The sequence below is a fragment of the Syngnathoides biaculeatus genome, chromosome 7 (assembly GCF_019802595.1).
Source record: "Syngnathoides biaculeatus isolate LvHL_M chromosome 7, ASM1980259v1, whole genome shotgun sequence".
Classification (NCBI taxonomy): domain Eukaryota; kingdom Metazoa; phylum Chordata; class Actinopteri; order Syngnathiformes; family Syngnathidae; genus Syngnathoides; species Syngnathoides biaculeatus.
In genome coordinates, this window is record NC_084646.1 from 18,181,262 (window position 1) to 18,202,140 (window position 20,879).

The following is a 20,879-nucleotide window of genomic DNA, read 5'->3' on the forward strand; positions in this document are numbered from 1 at the left end:
GTCGCAGAGTATTCATGTTCGCTATGGACGTCTTAGAAAGACAAACACAGCGAATGTACAGATGTGTATACTTTTGTTTTAAGGTTAAAGGGCCACTGTCATAAAATGCATGATTTTTAGTGTGTTTTTAATGAAAAAACGGCAGCCGACATGGACCCATGCGTTTTTTTCACCATAAAACATTATTTTGACGTATACAGCTTTTTGTAACTCACGCCATAAAAATCCTCTGAAGGGATTTGTTTTTGAGAAGAAGCAGGAAGTGACGTATGTGGCAGGACCGCCCTCAAGTGGACTCTGGGAAGGTAGCTCGTTGTTCCTTCGTGTTTGCCAAAATGCTGGCTCGTTGCATTGCTGGACATTGCTTGAACGCTCAGGAGGATGGATTTACCCTTCATAAGTTTGCAAGAGACCCGGTTCATCATGCAAAATGGAATGGACGAAAGCTTCGTGGGTTCCAAATACAGCTACTAAAAAAAATAATAGTTTGGGGCGTAGCACGTAATCGGTCTCTCATAACGTGACAAAAGATCCGCGTACGTATGACAGGCATGCTAAATATGTCGATGTGCGTGTCAGACGGTGTCAGGCTCGCCGTTGTTCATAGCCACCGCTGTCCGCGGTGAACAATACCGCCGAGCCGGAGCGCTTTACAGCGTTATCGTTGCACGTGGCTGAGTGCGGCATTGTCGGCAGTGTTGTTCAGACCGCGATGGCTCATCTCCACCGCGGAAGTGGATCAGACGGGGAGGCGGTTTGGCCGTGATCGCATATCATCTGAATATGGCTCGGAACAATAGGGTAACATTGCCCCGGTAACTTCACTCGGTTGTGTGATGTTCTCTTCTTCGAAAAAAGCTTCCGTGTCAGAAGGGGCGGAACCACTTGGATGTCGTCGAAAGACACTTCCGCAACTTTGCGCATGGATGACGCGCTCTCCGCTCCTATTTATTTTTTCGTATAGACTTTGAAGTGAATAATATTATATGTATTTTTCATTACAATATCTATTTTTTAATGTTTATAGGGATGACACTTGACCTTTAAGTTAGGGTTACGGTCAGGATATAACATATGTTAGCTTGCTCTATGTAGAAGAAGGGGAACTTTGATAGCGAGGCATTTCCCAGTAACTGTCTACTCTGTACCCAGAGTTCCCCTGTTAGTAACGCATGCGCATTAATCACAAGGGGACTTTTCAGCATGGGGGAGCTCTTAGACTGTCACACCGGTCCAGCAGTACTGCGACCCTCGTGAGGATAAGCGGCTCAGAAAATTGATGGATGTAATTATTTACACCCTGTACTGGTCCCAAGCCAATCAGAGGGCACATATAGATAAAGAACCACTTATTCAGAGCTAGCAGTTATTTAGTCTTCAATTAACCTAATGTGCATGTTCTTGTAATGTGGGAAAAACCGGGCGTAACCCAAGTAAACCCATTCAAATTCCACACATCCCTGTATCTCACAGGAGCTCGGATTCAAACGGAGAGGTGGACGTGTTAACGACTAACTCACCGTGTCGTCCACCGTGAATATTATTTTGAAAAAGATTGTTTTTAAATGTACACAATATATTGGGGTTTGATTACACTAAACACCCACTTTATTCCGGTTCAGTTATCACAGGACTGCTATAGCAAGGATTCTTTTCAAAAATATTATTTTCATTGTTACTCTTATCTACACTGTTTGTACAATATATTTGTGTTACTGTATCTATTGTTCTTTCTGTCTCTCAATATATTGTTGAAACGTTTTTGTACTGTTATAAAAGTTTGCTGAAAAACCTCGTTAGCATCTGTTAGTTTAGTTAAATAATTTCCATCGCGGATTTTCACTTATGGTCGGGATTGCCCCAGCCATAAGTGAATTTCTGTCATACAGAAATTGCCCTTTTTAAGTAAACCCGAGGCAGGTATTATCTTTTTCCCTATACGTGTCATGTGTATGAAATACACTTACTGTTCAAGCGATATCATTATCATACACTTTTTTTCCAAAATGTGGTAAGATCCAATGCACAGGTTCTATGCAAAACAAACAAACAAAAAAAAAAACCCGACAACAACAACACGTACACGCGAAGAAAATCGAGTCTTATACCATTATTAATTTAGCAGAGACCTATTAATTTAACACGTTTATATTACGGTTTTATAGCACGAACACTGAGGAGGAAACTTTGAAGGTACTTGAACGCACCGAGTGTTTGACTTAACGAGTGAAGACAGCAGAAGGGACGAAGTTTATGAGGCGCCGGTGAACGCTGCACAGGGATCCGTATATTCATTCAGTCTGAGAGGAGGAGGGTAGCTGTGAGGGTGGGGGGGGGGCATTTGACTCCTGTCTCCCAACCCCCCAGTCGGTCCGTGCGAGGTGGATTTGAGGAAGAAAAGACTCCAAACCTGCGACGTGGAGATAACGAAAGAAGCAGAAAGGAGACGTTTGCAGATCCACGCGCGGCGTTGTCGCGCACGGATTACGTGGGTTATTTTTGTTACTTTTAGGTTTCTTTCACTGAGAAGATTCTGCCTCGGAGCCCGTGATCGGAGAAGGAAATTGCGCTTATCTACGCAACACTCTCCTTTAGTTTATTGACTACTTTGCTTAAATAAAAGTGGAATACACCGTTTTGTTTTTTTTTTTGCATCTTCCGAGGATACACACGGTCGCTTTTCCTGAAGAGAAGTACGATCGCTTCCCCACAAAGAGAGATCCAAGGATTTTAAAGGCCTTTCCCCCCCCGTAAGGGGGGGTTGTCTCATATTTATCGCTGAGAGTTCAAGTAAGTTTACTTTTTTCCTCATTAAGTCCCAAAATGTCACGTTTTGATTTGGTGGGTGAACTTTATATCGGTAACAATGTCTACATGTGAAGAAATGAGGAGAAAGGTTGTCAAGGAGCGTTTTATCCACAGAACGCGATTGGACGGCTGGACGCAGTTGTCCACGGTGCTCAGTTTCTATCTGATGTTTTTTTTTTTTTTTTTTTTAAAAATTAACTTCTTGGCTTACAGATACAACGTGCATTGGTTGGTACAGAACTGGCAAAATATTGGGATGTTGTGTAAACCCCCCCCCCCAAAAAAACCCATCATGTGTAAATACTTTTCAACCTATATTCAATTTAATAGACCACAGAGAGTATATTTCATGTTCGAACTGATGAACCTATTTGTAAAAAATGAGTTATTATTATTACTCTCGCAAATAGTAACTAATTTTACATTTGATGGTTGCTTCCATAAAAGCTGGGACAGGGACATTTTTAGCACTGCATCAGCTTTCCTTTTAACAACATTCAGTAAGCATTTGGGAACTGGGGACACTAATTGTTGAGGCTTTGTGGGTAAATTCTTGCTTGATGTACAACTTCAGTTGCTCAACTGTCCACTGTCTCTATTGTTGTATTCATTTTCAAGACATATTATTGGACCCCAAGTAAACTGGGTTCATTTTATAGGGCATTGTAAGCTGTAAAGGTGAAGTGTCAAGTACATTACAGTAGTAATTTTAGGAAAGTTATATGTTAAAGAGCTGCTAGTGTAGTAATATGATACTGGAGAATGTATGAAATGAAGGCCGGGTATGAGTCTTTCTGAGTTTTATATTATAAGTTATCCGTTATTTTAAGGTCTCTGTAACTTTTTTCAAACTGTGTTAAAAAGGTAGATATACACAGATATAGCCTCAGGCCAGATGTGGATGTGCTTTTGTTGTTCTTGTTTTTTAAAGTTAGACACATTCCAGTGAGTCTAATTTGAATTGAAGTCAATCTCAACTTGATCGTAACATTTAACATTCATTCCCCAGGCCCTTAACCCCAATAGCAACTGCAAGCTATAAAAAGATTAATGCAACTCATTTGGTACAACGCTGACATGCAGAATAGCTCAAACACTGTCACTTTTGTCCCTGGCCGTAATTAAAACAACGGGAAAGTATCTCGAAAGGGTCACGCAGAGACTTCTGTGAGGAACAATGAATGTCAGAGTAAAGTTAGTACCCCCAGATCAGATATTTAAAAGTACAATACAAGTTGTTACGTTTTAATTCCACCTCATTTTTCATGCATTCCAGTATTCAGTCAATCTAGTTTTTTGTTTTAAAAACAAAACAAACAATTAATGAGAATTGCATGTTGATAGTCAGTAACAAGAACTCTCGTAGTTCACAGTAAATAGACATCAAGTACATAGAGGCTTGTGCGTCAAGTGTTGTTCTGGGTGTTTAATGCACCCTTTACTGAACAATTTATCAGCCCTGATCACTGTCAGATAACTGGACAGGAGAGACAAAAGATTTGCAGTGCCATTTGTGTTTTTTTAATCTCCTCTTGCTGAAAAGAAATAGAAGATCAATGCATTTATAAGCTCCAACCTTGCAGGCAGAGGTAATGAAGAGTGAGAACATTACATCCTTGAAAAGTCATTTTAATGGAGGAAAAACTTTTGATTCCTCCCCAGAGCTCCTTCCCCTGGAGGTGAGGAAAAGCTAATTGAATTGTACCCTGCATAAGACTTCTTTCCCCCACCCGCTTCTGTCAAGTTAACAGAAGTCTTTAAGTGAGACCATCCTCTGGGTTTTTAAATTCATTTTCTTTGCAACCTGTTTGTTAAGTTTGCACTATCGCAACAGAACCTTGTCTACACTATTTGTAATGACATCCAATGGGCAGAGTCTGCTGTAATTGAAACTGACAGGGAGTAAAGCAACTTCATATCTTCACAGAAAGACTCACAGCAGGAAAAAATCCAATGATGAACCCCCCCCCCCCCCCCCCCGCAAAAAAAAGCACAGTAACCACAATGTAAAAGCAACTGAGGTCAACCACAGTCAATTCAAGGAAGATGGTTGACCTTGGATTTTTTTTCCAACTAATTTAGGAAATACTTGAATTCAAAATAATCTCTTGTAGTGTAGCATTGTGCCCAACATCATACTTTAAGTATCTACACAGTGTTTTAAATAACATTTTAAAAATAACTTTCATAAATGTGGGATGTATAAGTTAATATAAATAGATGACCATCAATACCAATATGTCAAGAAAAGCAATCAGTATTAAGTTTAGTCAAAGGTGTGTTGCTAAATTGAGTCATGTTCCATACTACACAAGTGTAATCATAATAAAATGTAAAATGATGGTGGATATAGTGACACAGTTCAGCTTTTTCAACTCTGGTTTGTGTGACTCAAAGGGGGTTTTTTTTGTTGTTGTTGTTTTTTTTCTTTTAAACACGTACAAATTCAAATTCTATATCCTCATGGGCTGTTCAGAGGTTCCATGATACAATACATGCAGATAATTGATTTCCTTTTGGTTTTACGCTCACAATTTAATGGTCAAACTTTCATAGCTTTGCTTTGTTCAGTTCACATAAATCCAAATTGGGGGCCATTTGGGTGGCATCAAGTGTTTTGCAATTAGTCACAATGCTTTTGATGTAGCAACACAGCTAATAACAGCTTCTCTGAAGTGAGTGTCATTGCAAAGAGGAAAAGGGAAATTATGTGCATGAACAGTGGTGATGTTGCCCTCAAAGATAATTGTGTTTATTCATTTTAATTAGCCCAGAGAGCTAAATCAGTGCTCTTTCAGTAACATGAGGTGCAATTAGTGCAGTTTGGAAACGGGAAGCGGCATGGGTTGTACAGCATGGAATCATTACTTTCCCCTTGGAGATGAACCCTCCCTTGGCGTTCATTCACATGGGGTGCTCATACAGCATCACACATAATGTGTATGTGTATGAAACAGAAATGGCTATGATGCTAACTCACTGTGATTCTGCGTGTATACAAAACATGGAGACTTGAATTGTATATTCAAATCACAGAAATAAAAAAAAACATTGTGTACCACTTTTCGCATGCAGAAAAGGCAACCCAAAGTGCTTCATAGACTTAAAAACAACCATAATTGAGGGAACACACACACACACAGACACACATAGAATCTGTTGACTCAGAGTGTAGTGATAGTATAAGACAGGGCAACATGGCAAGGCACTGAGAATCCAGGCTAGGGTGGGACTCCCAACATTGAGTGAAACGCCAGCCATTACCTCCTAAATCACAACCACCACTACTAAATTATGAACATTTTAAATAATGTTCTTCTTTTTTGTTTTTCTTTAAATATACTTTTAAAAACTAATTTAACAAAGCAGGTTAAGTGCATGAGGAAAGTAATGGGCACTCCACTTTTGCTGAGTAATTTTAGCAATAACTCAGATTTTCCTGCAGTTTTTCAGTGGCCATGAGATGCAGCATTCATACTAAGTTAAAGTTGAAGGTGTTGACATGAAACTACCTTGAAGGCAGTACGTTTTTCTAAGCATTATGAAAGGTAGCTGTGAGCTGTCTTTCCATCCATGTTTAGTAGAGGAAAAAAAGAGACACAATTGCCAACAAACATGGACTTACTGTAATTTTGAACTTCTAGTACGAAATGCAGATTATCCAACCATGAAAGTCATTGAGACATCGGCTGTGGTTTTAGTCACCGGTTGGTGGATTGCTCCTTACAAAGATTCCTTTGAAAGTACACTCTCATGGTGTTTGTATACAAATGCTAGAATTTTACACAATAATTTGTGCTGTGGCAGCACGGTGCAGCAAGTAGTCAGAGCATTTACCTCACAGTTCTGATGAGTTGGGTTCAAATCCAGGCCCTACCTGTGTAGTGTATGCATGTTCTCCTCGTGGCTGTGTGGGTTTTTTTCTGGGCACTCCAGTTTCCTCCCACATCCCAAAAACATGCATTAATTGGAGAGTCTAAATTGCCCTTAGGTGTAATTGTGAGTGCGAATGTTTTTTTTTTTTTTTTTAATTTGCCTCACTGTTTTGTGATTGGTTGGTAACCAGTTCAGGGTGTGCCCTCCCTCCTGCCTGATGATAGCTGCAATGGGCTCCCTCGCTCCCACGACTCTTGAAATTTGTGCTGTTTTTTTTTTTTTTTTTTTTTAGACCAAATTAGCCAGTGGTAATAGAAGAAAAACAGAACATTGCAGTCATAGCAATTTAAAATGCAATTGTGGTTAAATGAACAATAAACTATACAGCTGGATCATTTTGTACTATGTAGACTTACAGTTCACCTTGCCCGCTCTGGTAGAAACACAAGACAAGCATTCCCAACTATTCACTCAGCCTCCTTCTGACTCCACAGGTCTAAATTTGGTAGCTGGGTCCTTAGCAGACCACTCTGGAGGTGTGAAATTGCTCCAACCCTCTCATACAACACTCCAATAGATTGTTCTTCCATCAAACACGCGTTTGAGGTCAAGGTCAAGTAAAACAATTGCGTTATAGTCTGTGAACGTGAATCTGTAGTTGACTATAGACTACAATAGTGTAGTGTAAGGAAGGCCTCATCACAACTAGGCTGACTCTCAAACTGCAGGGGTTTCACTTTAATTTTTCAGTCTGCATCCATGGCTCCCAATTGTTTTGACATCCAAGAAGATGTATGGACATTTGTTTGGGAGATTTGTTTTCGTAAAATGTTTCCAGACTTCGTTGTTTTTCTTTGTTATATAAGTGTTCCATCTTCCCACCCTACCCCATTGGCCAAGGCCAATGAAGAATGTGGGAGATTCTCACCTGAATTTAACAGCCAGTACTTGCTAGAAATTCTTCAATGTAGCTGTCAACCTCTTGGGGGGCCTCCCTGACTAGATTTTTTCACATCTTTTCATCAGTTTACAGGGATGCCCAACAATTTTTTCCCCATTTTTTTCTTATGAGCACACTGCACGGCCCCATACTGTTGTCATCATAACGAGTGTATTCGGTTGTATTTGAGTTTACTAGGTGGAGCCCAGTTATCATAAAAGATGTGATGCAGTGATATCGGAATGCAAGATTTTATTACAGTAGTCTGACAATTGTGAAAGACCAAATTTGTCTTGCAGTCTGATACTGTCCCTCCTTCGTTGCCAACATATTCTAAAAAATAACTATTGGTGGTCAGATATTTAACAGTGCTACGTCAAAATACATGCGAGAAGGCTAAACATACACAAGCTTTTGGACCATAATATACTGAACACAGTCACTCACATTTGACGAGCGGGATCGCACGCCACCACGCTCGCAAATTTCCACAGTCGAGCACGAAAAATCACACACGTACAATTTGTTACGAGATTGTGATTTACTTTGACTTGATCTAAATTTTACCTGTGGTATGCATTATCTTGAAGTTGAAAACTTTTGCCCTCTACATGCTTTAGGAAGATCTAGATCATCTACTGCTAACTTTCATCAATGGATTGAGAATAGATACCACCGTAAATTACGCAAGATTATAACAATGCATCACGATTGCTGACACTAACTAATGCCGATTATGTTGAACTAAACTTTCAGCATTTTCAAAACATTGTGGGTATAGACCATTCGTGTTTATTCCTTGACAGGCCAGTGCAGTTTCTTCAGATAAAGTTGGTCAGATCAAGAATTTTTAGTAATGCAGAATTTTACTATTTTATATCATGCTTGACCAATATCAGTTGAAATTGGAAATAATAATTTCTGAGTTTAATTTGTTTTTCCATTTTAGTTTCGTATTTGTTCATCTTGTTTTTTAATTTACAGTTATGTTATATTAATCCAGTAAATTATTTTAAGGTCTTGAGATTCTACCCCTAATCACACCCGCAACTTTATCTGCGACCATGACTGACCACACCCGTACATTTTTAAAATGTTGAGTGAGTGCTGAACATGACGGCAACGTCAAGTAACTGTCTTTTACGGAGCTGATCAATGACGTCATTGATTGGATCAGTGAATTATGACAGAGCTGATCAGCATAAAATACTAATTATCGATTGACACCGATCATGCTGATCTGGTTGTTGTTAGTCCAATTTTTATTTCCCCTCCTTTATTCCCTACCTTTTTTTCAATTAAGTAGCACCAGAACCACTTTTAATTAAATTTCTTAAATTTCCAAAAATCTGGCATGTGACCAGGAACATCAGACATTGCACTATATAACCACTATGTATATGTGTGTGTGCATGTGTATCAGATATTTGAAATGAAAACAGAGGACTGACTTAAAGAATGTTCCATCAAGTTTTTGGGGTCACAAGTGCAGTAACTCTGCGTAGCTTGTGCGTTGCCTGCCGCGCACACGTAAAAAAAGTTGTTGCGCGGGGAGAGCCGCGTCGCTCATCTCTCATGTTTCGCCCTTTTTAGTCACATGCTGTGATGAAGTACTCTCTGTTGCTCCCTGCTCCACGTACCACCTATGCCGCTACTTTCTGGATCGAGCATAATTAATCTTCTCATCTGGTGGCAACAGCATATTAAACTTATCATCTGATCATTTATGTCCATTTGTTCAAGCAGACACTTACACGGGTGCCATTGTTGTTTAGTTCCTTGTTTCGGAAAGGAAAGTAAAAACGGCTGTCTGTAATGAGCAAAATGTCCTGAGGAAATCCCACGCTGTATCATCCGAGTCAATACCAAATGTATTGACACCTCTGATTTGGAGAAGAACTGCTCACTGTGCATCGTTTACCTTTACACTCGAGTGTAACCCATCTGTGCAGTTTTGAAAATGTGCTGCCATTTTTACTTTCATTTCCACAAAAGAAACAAAGCATCGACCATGGAAACCGGGGAACAGTGTCTGCTTGAACAAATTGACCTAAATGACCACCCGACACATTTAATTGTCGTGCAAAATCAAGAATTCGATGACGTAGGTGGTATATGTGACTGGGAGGTTTGTACGTCATCACAGCATGAAACTAAAACGAACCAAACAGAGATGATCTCCATGGCTTTCTCCTCTCAGTAACTTTTTTTGATGAGTGCGCGGCAAGTTACGCAGAGGTTCTGTGTGGGGTAATGCGTAGGTGATGCAATGCGGGCGTTGTCGACCGCGGGAGTATAAAGAGGCCTTTACAAGAGTTGAATCATCTCAAGGTCTGCAAATTTACTTTTGATGTGAAGTAACTCTGTGGACGTTCTCCTATTTCATACAATCTCCCCAACAAATATTGTGCAAAGTTTTCTTTTTATAGTCCACAAGGTACAATTAATTTTCTCCCCTAGGCCTTATCCCATCATCCTAATAGTTATGCAGTTAATATGAGCTGTTTTTTGTGAGAGGTAATTAACACCCCTTCTTGGATAGGCATTAAGAGGGCATGTTTTCCCTGTTTGTCTTCAAGTCCTCTGTCCACCTCCATATTCTCCTCTCCGGCAGTTGGGCTGCTTCTATAAGTGTTACTGCCAGCTGGCTTGCCCCATATTGATGCACAGCATTACACTTGGGCGGTCTGACTCCTCCTCCTAAGAAAACCATGTCTGGTTGGAAAGGTTGCCCTGTGCCCTGGGAGTGTGACCCCTGTGAGCCTCCAGACATGTGGCACTGGGGAGCGGTTGAAAAAGACCTCCAGTTCTTTTGCCTGATTGGCTAGAGCAGGTTGCAGTTCGCTCATTTAAATGCAGCTCATGCGGGCTGTTAGATGGTGCATGCCAGCCTGTTGAGCCATCTGCATGAAGTGTGTATCTGGGAAGCAATTGCCCCAAAACCATTCCTCTAATTTTAGCCTCTTAACCCACTTGAGGCAATACATTTTGAGCCTTGCCAAGACTAAATGCATGACAGCTGAGTAGCAAAGCAGGTCAGTTCTTTGGTCCGGGGTCTACGACAGTCAATCTGTCAGTCAGCAGGAGTGTGTTGTGTTTGAATATCCCCTGAACACAAAATCTGATATGCTCTTTGGTCAGTTGAACGTGTAGTATATTCTGAAGTAATGTCACCAACTGTTAATGGAAGAGTCATATTTGATTAGAGGGCCAGCCACCAAGAACCTACAGGAATTATTCCACAAAGTGGTTCAGTCGTGCTTACGGCAGTACAGCTGAGAACTGTAAATTCTGATCTTTGAGTGTGCTTCTGCTTAACAATGCGCAGGCGGGTTGGAAAAAATGAAGAGTAATATTGCAAGCTTACACAAGAAAAACAAACACCTTTAAATCATGTCCCTTTTGAAATTCATTTCAATTGTTCCCATTGTAGCATATGAGAATCTGTTGTTTTAGAGTCTGTACCAAATAAAAACATAATTTTGGATTATTTTTCATAGGTGCTATGTCACAATTACAAGTAGTGCTCCATTACTCTGACACTCTACGACTAGAATCCAGTAATATTTTATTACTGATTGTTACATGGCATTAAAACCTTAGAGATAAGTGAGCTCATAAACATTCAATAATCCTCAAAGTCTCGTTTCTATTGTTCCTTTTGTTCATTTTGCGCCGCCTCAACTTTTGGGACATCTGGCGCTATGTGTGTGTTTGGGTGAGGGCACTCAGCTGCCCTTGGGGTGGGAGGTGGGAGTGAAGGGGACTACAAAGAACATGTGTGTGCAGGCTGGTGGGTTGGGGGGTGGGGGCTCTTTGTATAGAGAAAGGGAAGTGGAGTAGCCAAAAGAAGAGTAGGCAGATAATTGATGGGTACAAGTAAGTGTGTGTGTGGTTTTTTTGTGTGTTTGAGCACACTGCAAACATCTAAACATTAGCCTCTGAGAAGAGAAGAAGAGAGGGCACCCGTGGACACGAGTCTTGTTGGAGAAGGGGATTGGGGAGAGGAGTACAGCAAGGAAGAGAAGAGATTAGAAGAAAGTTGGAAGGATGTGAGGGACGCACCAGTCAGCACTTGCCAGGGTTAAGGAGGAGCAACTACCTATCTGTCAGGCTTCTTGTTCATACCTATGCATCAGGGGATACGTGTCCCAGTTTATGAAAGATGGCGGGCTTTCAGAATGTGGGCCGCTTAACAGAAATGGCTGCCTGTGGAACAGGGCCAGGATTGCATTGTATGCAGATCCCACCATCTCGTTTCAGTGAAGATGCTTGTTCCCACGCCATTTTCGGTGTAATCCATATTTCACCCTCTCTCTATGCAGTTTGACGCACTACGTGCATTTATTTAACATTCATACATTCCCACGGCACTATAGCACTGTGCATTGAAAAGCCCAATCATGAAGGCTTGTCAGTAATTACAACTTCAGTAGCCTGAGCCTCTTTTCAAACAGCATGCTGCCTCATCTTTCAGTGAGATAAAAACAAAGCCTACATACTATAGACTGGATATACAAATTACAGTGGACCAGTGGTGCGTGAGAGAGAAATGTGGAGAATACACCAGAGGCAAAATGCATTGAAGAGCCTCACACTTTTTCACTGTGGATCTCAGAGCTGGGAAGAAAATGTTTGTGAAGCGCATCGCAGTAGAGCGCATAAAAACCTTCATTGTGGTTGGAAATAGAGAAGGTGACATTTTGCATGTAAATGATGACAGGAAGTATCCATTATGTTGCAAGTTAAAGCAAGCAAAGTAGATCTAGTACTTATTTTTGTTGCAAGGTGAACATTTAGCTCTTTCTCTTATATTGTTGTCATGCTGAAAAGACTAATTAAATCAAGGCTGTGTATTTGCGGATATGACAGAAAAATGTCAAACATACATGCTTACTATTGCCGAGTGTCTGCTGACTTAACCCATTTTCTGTCACAAAGGAAAATAATACCTTAGTTTCTTGTGTATAAAGACATTCTGCCAATGACATTCTGTCCCAATATTTCACTGCTACACAGAGGTTATGGAGAAGGTGGAGGCTACAATTTCCTTCCATTATGACAGGGGTATGTACAGTATAACTGGATATATATACAGCTGTGCTCATAAATTTATATATACAGTACCCTGTCAGAATTTGTGAAATCTTATTCTTTTTTAAATACATGTGATGATTGAACAATAATCATCTTAATTTTCTGTATGATTGTATTTTGTTTAATGATAATGGTTTTCTGAAATGCTAACAGTTTAATATTAATCCCATGAAAATAAAATTCAATGCGTTTGACCTGGTGCTTTATGTTTTCTTTAAAAAATTGTACCCATCTTGCAAATTCTGCATGGATAATAAAACATGAGCACAACTGTGTGTTTTTTCATTTACTCAACAAAAGTAGGGCTGTGATTTCAAAATAAGAGCATCCATCCATCCATTATCTGCCGCTTTTCCGGCTTGGGTCGCGGGGCAAGTAGCTTCAGCACGGATACCCAGACATCCCTTTCCCCAGCCACTTCTTCCAGCTCTTCCAGAGGAATCCCCAGAAAATAGAAAATAAAATAAATAAAATTAAAATAAAAATGTAACAATAAAAATAATAAAAATAAGAGCAAGTAAATGAAAGACATGCTCAAATAAAGTGCTTCATTCTTTGAAACAAAACAACAAAATGGCGATAATACGTCATTTTTATCATACGGATAGAAGCATAATCATGCATCGTAAAATACATTATACTTGGGTAGAAGGGTTTTCCAAAATTTTTAGGTGAACTTTGGGGTGTGTGTGTTATACATCAGTGTGCATTATGCAGTGGGAGGTTCGATTTTGATTGCCTTTGGATTGTTAGTTCCTTAGAAAACAGAATTATCTAAAATACAGTTATGATTTCCTTGTGGTACATGGACCAACTAGAAACCTATTGCATTTGTGGTGGTAGTGAACATTACATGTCAAATAATGTGTTGTTTCCAATTTGCCAGAAGAATGTCACTTACAGAAGCTTAATTAAAAAGGTAATCCGTAGTGAAAAGTGAGGAGAACTATTTGAATCAGAGATAAAGGGGGAAAAAACATGACCAGAGGGAGGGGGTTCACCCCATCCCTTCTTGGATTCCTTTGATTGAATGCTGACTTTCTTTTTTTATGTGAATTGTGTCACAGATACCAAACTGCTTCATATCGTTGATAAACAATTCTAATAGGTTTTGACAGCAGAATTGGCAAAGATAATTGTAGAGTAACCAACTATTGCCATTCCCCGGATTTGGCTGTGGATATGTTTGATCAGGTGGTCGATAGATGGGACCGCTGACTTGTCCCCAAAAATGTTTTTAGGAACATGTCCACAGGATTATTATGGACTTTAATCAACACCCTGCTGGAACCCGGTTAAATCAGCACTATGGGCTCATGGGCCCATTGTGGATGTCCCAATTCCTATACTGTATAAAGATTTTTTGAGTTGGGATTAATATGGGGGGATGGTGTCCAAAAAAAATTTAAAAATTTACATGACCAATCAATGTTGTGTAATTTAATAATAGTGTGGGTAATTATAATTATTGATTATTTGTAAGAATTTGAAGCTGCTGTAACACTCTTCGATGCATACAGGTACGTTTTAAATATATTACGGTTGCACATGCCTACATGAGTGCAAATTTGCTCATATCTGCCCTGTGACTGGCTGGTGACCAGTTCAGGGTGTACCTTGCTTTTCGGCCAGAGTCACCAAGGATAGGCTTCAGCTTGCCTGTGGCCCAAGTGAGAACAAGTGGTACTGAAGATGAATGGATGGATGGATAGATGGAAGTCCAAAATAGGCCTTTCTTGTAAATGGAGGTAGTCTATAATTTCCGTTGGCCTTGGATGAGTGTAGTGCAGAAAGAGGAATAGAGCAGAACAATGAAAAAAGGCAGGAGAGACTCTGAGGTTTCAGTTGAGAATCAGGAGCAAGACAGTGAGGAGAGGCGCCCCTATTTTCATGGAGATAAAGGAACACTAATACATTTGAACTAGTGCCCTCGAGGGACACACCATAAGGGCAAAATAGGAGGGAACAGATTGGGTTTAGTGTTTTTTTTTTTAAACTACAGCCAAACTGCCATTTATATGCGCAGGGGTGCTCCCAATTTTTCAATCACCAAAAGGGCCATGGCCTCACTTTCCAGCTGCCACTGGTGAGGACTGTGCCAGGGCTCAGAAGGGATTTTATGCCAAATGAGACAGACGCAACTGGCCTGTCTCAAACCACTCTTGACTCCAAACAAGATCAGTTATTTTTCCAGTGCATCACCCCATTTAGGTTACCTTGTTAGCTTATTATCGAGTGTGTTTGTGTGTTGATTGGACTGGGGATATCACAAGTGGTATTATGGTGCTCACGCAGTCAGGATCATTCTACCCACATTTTTTATTTAGGAATTGGCATCCCTCTGCTGAGTGTGTGTTAGACTGTGTGCAAAACTGCAAAAAACTGCATGTTGCATATGCTGTCTGATTTATACATTTATTCATTTATTAATTACAAAAGCTTTACTCTATGCAATGTGTGTGCATTTCTCACGCTAAAAGGAGAGTTTCTGTTCTTGTATTGGTCAGCTACAAAGCCAGTATATATTTGGATTTACTCAGGACACCGTTTACTCAAAGCTTACAAGTATGCAGCCAATCTATCACTTTTACAATCTGTCGCTTTACCACACCTAGAGACCAACAGCTGCCTGTGGCATGCACCCCTGTGTGAAGGTAATGATCTGGCCTCCAGGCTGTGAGCCTGTCCAGTTAATAATCAGGTGTCCTCGTCTATTGTAAATTACAGTTGGGTCTTGTTTGGCTGACGCCTCTGGGAGACTTGCATGGAATAGCATGTGTTGCAAGGGACACCGTAGCTGGAATGAAGTTAGAGAATAAAAGCAACTCCCTACTTGATGGACTGTTAGATTTCACTCTGTATTCTATGGGATCTGAATATTAAAATGCCTGGAGTGACATTTATGATCAGTGGAACACGATTACTCCTATTTTATCTGTTGGGCATTCTCGTGTGTAGAGGATCACAGAAAGAGAGAAAACTAGATTTTCCTGCAATTCAGACAGAATTTTATGAAAAAAAAAAAACCTGGAAGACATGATGTGGTCCTTACTGCTGAAATTTTATAAAAATGGTAGAAGTGGGGGTGCTGTGAATGCAGGAACCAGTAATATTTTTTTGGGAAGTTATATTGGGGAAAAATGAGTTCAAACCAGACCTAGGATTTTGTAGCATCCTGTATAAAATAAGGGGTGATAATATATATGTAGTATTTAGATTTATAAATACAGCATAGTCCTTAACAAGTAGTCAAGATTAGAGTCAAGCAAAGTCATGTATCTAAAGAGGCCAACAAGAAGTCAAAAACACGTCTCTTTTTGTACAGAACATTATTTTCTTACAAACCGCCCCACATTTCTAATTTACAGTACATTAAACACGTTTGGGGAAACACTGTCAGGACATATCTGTAATCTAAGATGAGTGTGCTTGCCTTTGTGTGTTTTTGTCCCACTGACATCTTGCAGGACATGTGCAGCTGTACATACAGTATTTCATTCAAAGACCCCTGCAGATGAGACACCATGGTGGTCGATGGCCTTTCTATTGTCAATGAGATGAACTCCAGACACCCTCAGTGGTGTGTGAAATCGTGTTTTGATATGTTTGACTTTTATGCCTAAAGACAAGCAATTTGCATTGTAATGAACAACATGGGCAACTTTGCAGAAAAAATAAGGCATCATATGCATTAGCAAAGTCCCAATGCAGCTTTTTCATTTCTCATCCGATAGCGATATTGTAGCCTTGAGTTTTGGCCGATACGGTTATTGGTTTTAACTGATTATCTCGGATATCATTCATAATCATACTTGCTTTACTTATTTTAGTAACACAGAATGTTAGGAAAAGCGTGCTCATGTTATATTTAGCAGAGACCAACCAGCAACACTGGTAAATATGAGGAAAAGCTAACTAAAACCATTTTTTTTCATTAACCATTATGATACATAAAGTAACTTTAAACACAGTAAGGCACTACCATTGAATAAAATAAATTAAAACGATATTACAGAAACTACTACTACTAAACTAAACTACTACTAAACTCCCATGTTACTGAAATCTAACTTCAATCTTCTTTTCCTGGGCGCCACGGTGAATCAGGTGGAAAGTGTTGGCATCACAGTTCTGAGGTCCCGGTTCAATCCCGCACCCGCCTGTGTGGAGTTTGCATGTTCTCCCCGTGTCTGCGTGGGTTTCCTCCGGGCACTCCTGTTTCCTCCCACATCCCAAAAACATGCAACATTAATTGGACACTCTAAAAATTGCCCCCAGGTGTAATTGTGAGTTCGGCTGGTTGTCTTTATGTGCCCTGCGATTGGCTTCCAACCAGTCCAGGGTGTACCCTGCCTCCTGCCCGTTGACCGCTGGTACAGGCTCCAGCACTCCCGCAACCCTCGTGAGGATAAGTGGCAAAGAAAATGGATGGATGGCTCTTCTTTTCCTTTGGGCTCCCGTTAGGGGTCCCCACAATGTGTCATCCTTTTCCATGTAAGCCTTTCCTCTCGTACACCAACTGCCCTCTTGTCTTCCTTCACAATACATCTATCAAGCTTCTCTTTGGTCTTTGATCTCTCTTGCCTGGCATCTCCATCATCCTTGTACCAATATACTCACTATCTCTCCTCTGGACATGTCCAAACCATTGAAGTCCCCAACCTCTAATCTGTAACTTTGTCTCCAAAACATTTAACCTTGCCCTTTCCTTCTCAAGGATTGGATCGAGGCACTTCTAATATTCATGGTTTTTAAAAAATCAAATTCAAGATACCGGTAAAAAGAACTCAGAACACTTATGACGGTGTAATGTCAAGAACAGCATTTGGAAAATTGCTGCATTATTGTCTGGCTTTGAAAATGAAATTTCACTGACTTCTTTGAGGTGCTCCACAATTGTATTTATTTGCCCGATGAACCTCTACTTTAAGGTTTCAATCACAGAATAAGTGTACATACATTTTGATCTCTTTGCTCATTTTCAGCAGCAGTTATTTATGATGTTCTACTTAGCAGTGAGATACATTCCCATGATAAACATGTTGAACAATGCAGACTTGTTTTGCATTCCTTAAAAGGGGCTCAAGAGACAAGGATTCCATCTTTGTACCACATGTTCCTTTCTTTTGTCTGTGTCAGAGTCCACCTTGGTCTCCTGTTTTTATCTGCTAGCAGCAGCTCATCGCCATGCAGCCCCAACAAGTCCTGTTCTGAAGGTGACTTTGGCCTCTAAGTCCTCATGACTTCATTTTATCTGCTGGCTAAACAACACTGTAATTGACTCTCAAATTACAGACATCAGGACATGTTGACCTTCAACGAGCCTATAAGACACAATTTACATTTACATTTTTTCATGCTGCAGATTGTATCTGAAGCCCATAAGATGCGTTCAAGGGTTCAAATCATTGCCTACCTGAATGTTAATGTGCTACAAAGTAAACCCGCCTCACACAAGCAATTGGCACGTGGATTTTAAGTGTGTGAGATATTTTTACTTTGAGTTTGTGATCTCGCTTGATATGCGTTGGTGCAGGCTATTAGATGAAGCGATTGCAAATGCTTAACCTGCTGGCATTTGCTCAAAACTGTCAGCAATGATTCTGAACAGTTAGATGAATTGAAGATAATATAAGCGTGTGCTTATGCAACACTTTTTTTTCTTTTTATAGCTGGGAAAACAGGAGAAATGGGGAGAAAAGAAGTTAACAAAGAAAGTGATTCCTTTAAGACCAAGGGTGCCTTTTCAAGAGGATTGGGATGTTGTAATAGAAAAAATTCCTTGCTCTACGTTAGGGAGTATCTGCAAAGAACAAATTGATTTGCCATTTTAATGGAATGGTATAATCTGAACTCGATTTACTTCCCATGTTGAACAGAATTACGCTCCAAGTTGAGTTGTGAATTTTTTGTTTTGTTTTTGCACAGATATTTGTAGATGAAGCTCAATTTAACCGAGCTTTCATGTTGTCAATCTTAAAACAGCAAACTATATTCAAAATGGCATTTTTTGTCGTACATCTGGTTAGGAGGTGTGTGGTCCTGTAGCTTCCTCGTAAGCACAGCTGAAAAATTGTGGTTCCCTCCATTATTTAAGTTGCCCATCCCTCCTACACCAGATCTGAATTATATTCACTTGGGTGGAGGGTTGGAATTCTGCACCATTTTTCTCCACTGTCCTTTTTTGGGAATTTTGTTGATCGTGTAGTAGTACACATATCAGTAGTTGATATGTTTAAAATAAATGGGGCCAACAAGTCTGACTCCTGTGGGGTAAATTCTGGTTTAAAAAGACTGCTCCAGAAACCAAATCAAGAAGAACTAATGTTTGAATTAATGGTGTGAGGTTTTTGCCAAAGTAGCAAAGTTACTCTATCCATGATTCTGCACCCACCTAGTTTTAATATTCTCAAATCAATAGAAAGTCTTCTAGTCTCTCGAGTGTTGCTCTTATTTCTCAAGACATCAGTAGAAATAAGTCACTTTGCTTGGTACACTTGTCCTGTGGATTCGAATGATTTAGATTTAATATAGAGCAATTCTGTTCTGAGAAAATGAAAGGAAATTGCTTGTCTTCCCTTCACAATCATAGACTGCCCTTCTTGATGAATGAATTGAGAGAAAAGTTCTACAGCTTCAGAACTTACTTTTTTAATTAATGTCATGGACTTCTTTTTTTGGGGGGGTAATTCCATGTTGTCTTTGTTGCAGTTGCTGGATTTGGATGACCTCTGTTGGGGCTTGAAATAGGCCAAAGGCAACAAATGGAAAAACCCTGAGTTGAGAAAGACGACAGGAGATCTGAGGTGCTCTATTGCAGATGAAGCGAGACTTGATTTCTTCCTGCTTGCACTTTATTTAAAGGTTACATTGAAATATTAGCACCTCTTTCATTTTAGTTGAACTTCAAGCATGTCAACATAGCACAGTACCTTTCATATTGACATGTTGGGGGCATTTTAAAATTATTTTCCTCAGTTGTGGCATGGTACGCTCTTCTCGGTTGACACCTAAGTCAATCTTGTTCTCCTTGGGTTTCATCTTTCAGTGGCACTCCACACGAATGTGCATGACACTTTTTGATGGTAACTTTGTTTTCCGCATTCCTGCCAGCAATTGTCAGTGCAACTTGTTTTTGACATGGTGTGCCACCACAGTGCTTTGGCTCCCTTCTTGTTGCTCCTCTTGCAAATTGCCATTGCAACATTTTTTTACTGTAAGTCCTACACGAGGTGCAATGTAGTTTGCCAATGAACAGTCACTTTAAGCATCGAAGATGCATTCTGACATACTGACTGGCACCTGATGTTGTCATCATGCCCTTAATCTCATTTTAGATTTCACAGCAAGCAATTTCAACAAATAGAGACTATGTACCTTATAAAACAGTCCCTTTGAGAGGACCCTTGATTTGATTAGTACCTTTACAAAGCACAAACAGTAAAACTGTGAATAAATCTGTTCCAAGATGTGTAAGTCTATCTTGCTGGAAAAAGCTGTTTGGACACTTGATACAGTTTAAGGTTTTGAGTTTGAGTGGGGTTTTCATCTTCCCTACATGTTTATAAGTTTTTTCTAGGAAAACCAGAAATGACCTTCTTACATTTGCAACTACCGCTACTACTACTTGTCGATTCCTACCCCATCAAATGTTTATTGTACATTTTTCACAATCATCACATGGGTAGAATAGTGGGCGATTGGTTTCCACACCTGCCTCACAGTTCTAAGCTCTCGGGTTCAAATCTGTCCTCGCTTGTGTGGAGTTTGCATGTTCTCCCCGTGCATGCGTGGGTTTTCTCTAGGTACGCCGGTTTCTTCCTCCATCACAAAAACATGCATGGTAGGTTAATTGACAACTCAAAATCGCCCATAGATGTGCATTTGAGTATGAATTATTGTTTGTCTTTATGGGTGCTGTGATCGGCTGGCGACGAGTTCAGGATGTAGCACACCTTTTACCCAGAGTCACCTGAGATAGGTTCCAGTACATCCACGACCAAAGTGAGGATGAGTGGTACAGGAGACTGATGGATGGGTAATCTTTGGTGTTTTTTTGCTGGGTTTGTGAGACACTTAAGGTTGAAAATGCCAGGAGACTCTTTTTTACACTTTTATTTTAGTTGGACTTTTATGCCTGGCAATTGTGATGGCTGTA

At 40.1% G+C, this 20,879-nt stretch overlaps 1 protein-coding gene across 5 annotated transcripts in view; it reads left to right on the forward strand.

Annotated features, from left to right (window-relative positions):
- Positions 1 to 20,879, forward strand: part of ptprsa (protein tyrosine phosphatase receptor type Sa) — a 246,696-nt gene that overhangs the window by 68,907 nt on the left and 156,910 nt on the right. The window contains exon 1 of one of the 5 annotated variants that reach the window (XM_061824189.1): positions 2,324 to 2,790. The exons of 3 other annotated variants lie outside the window; for them this stretch is intronic. The gene's annotated coding sequence lies outside the window, so the exon portion shown is untranslated. Of the gene's footprint in view, positions 1 to 2,323; positions 2,791 to 19,487; positions 19,528 to 20,879 lie in introns of those variants that run through there. One more of the 5 variants, XM_061824190.1, reaches the window with a different exon arrangement.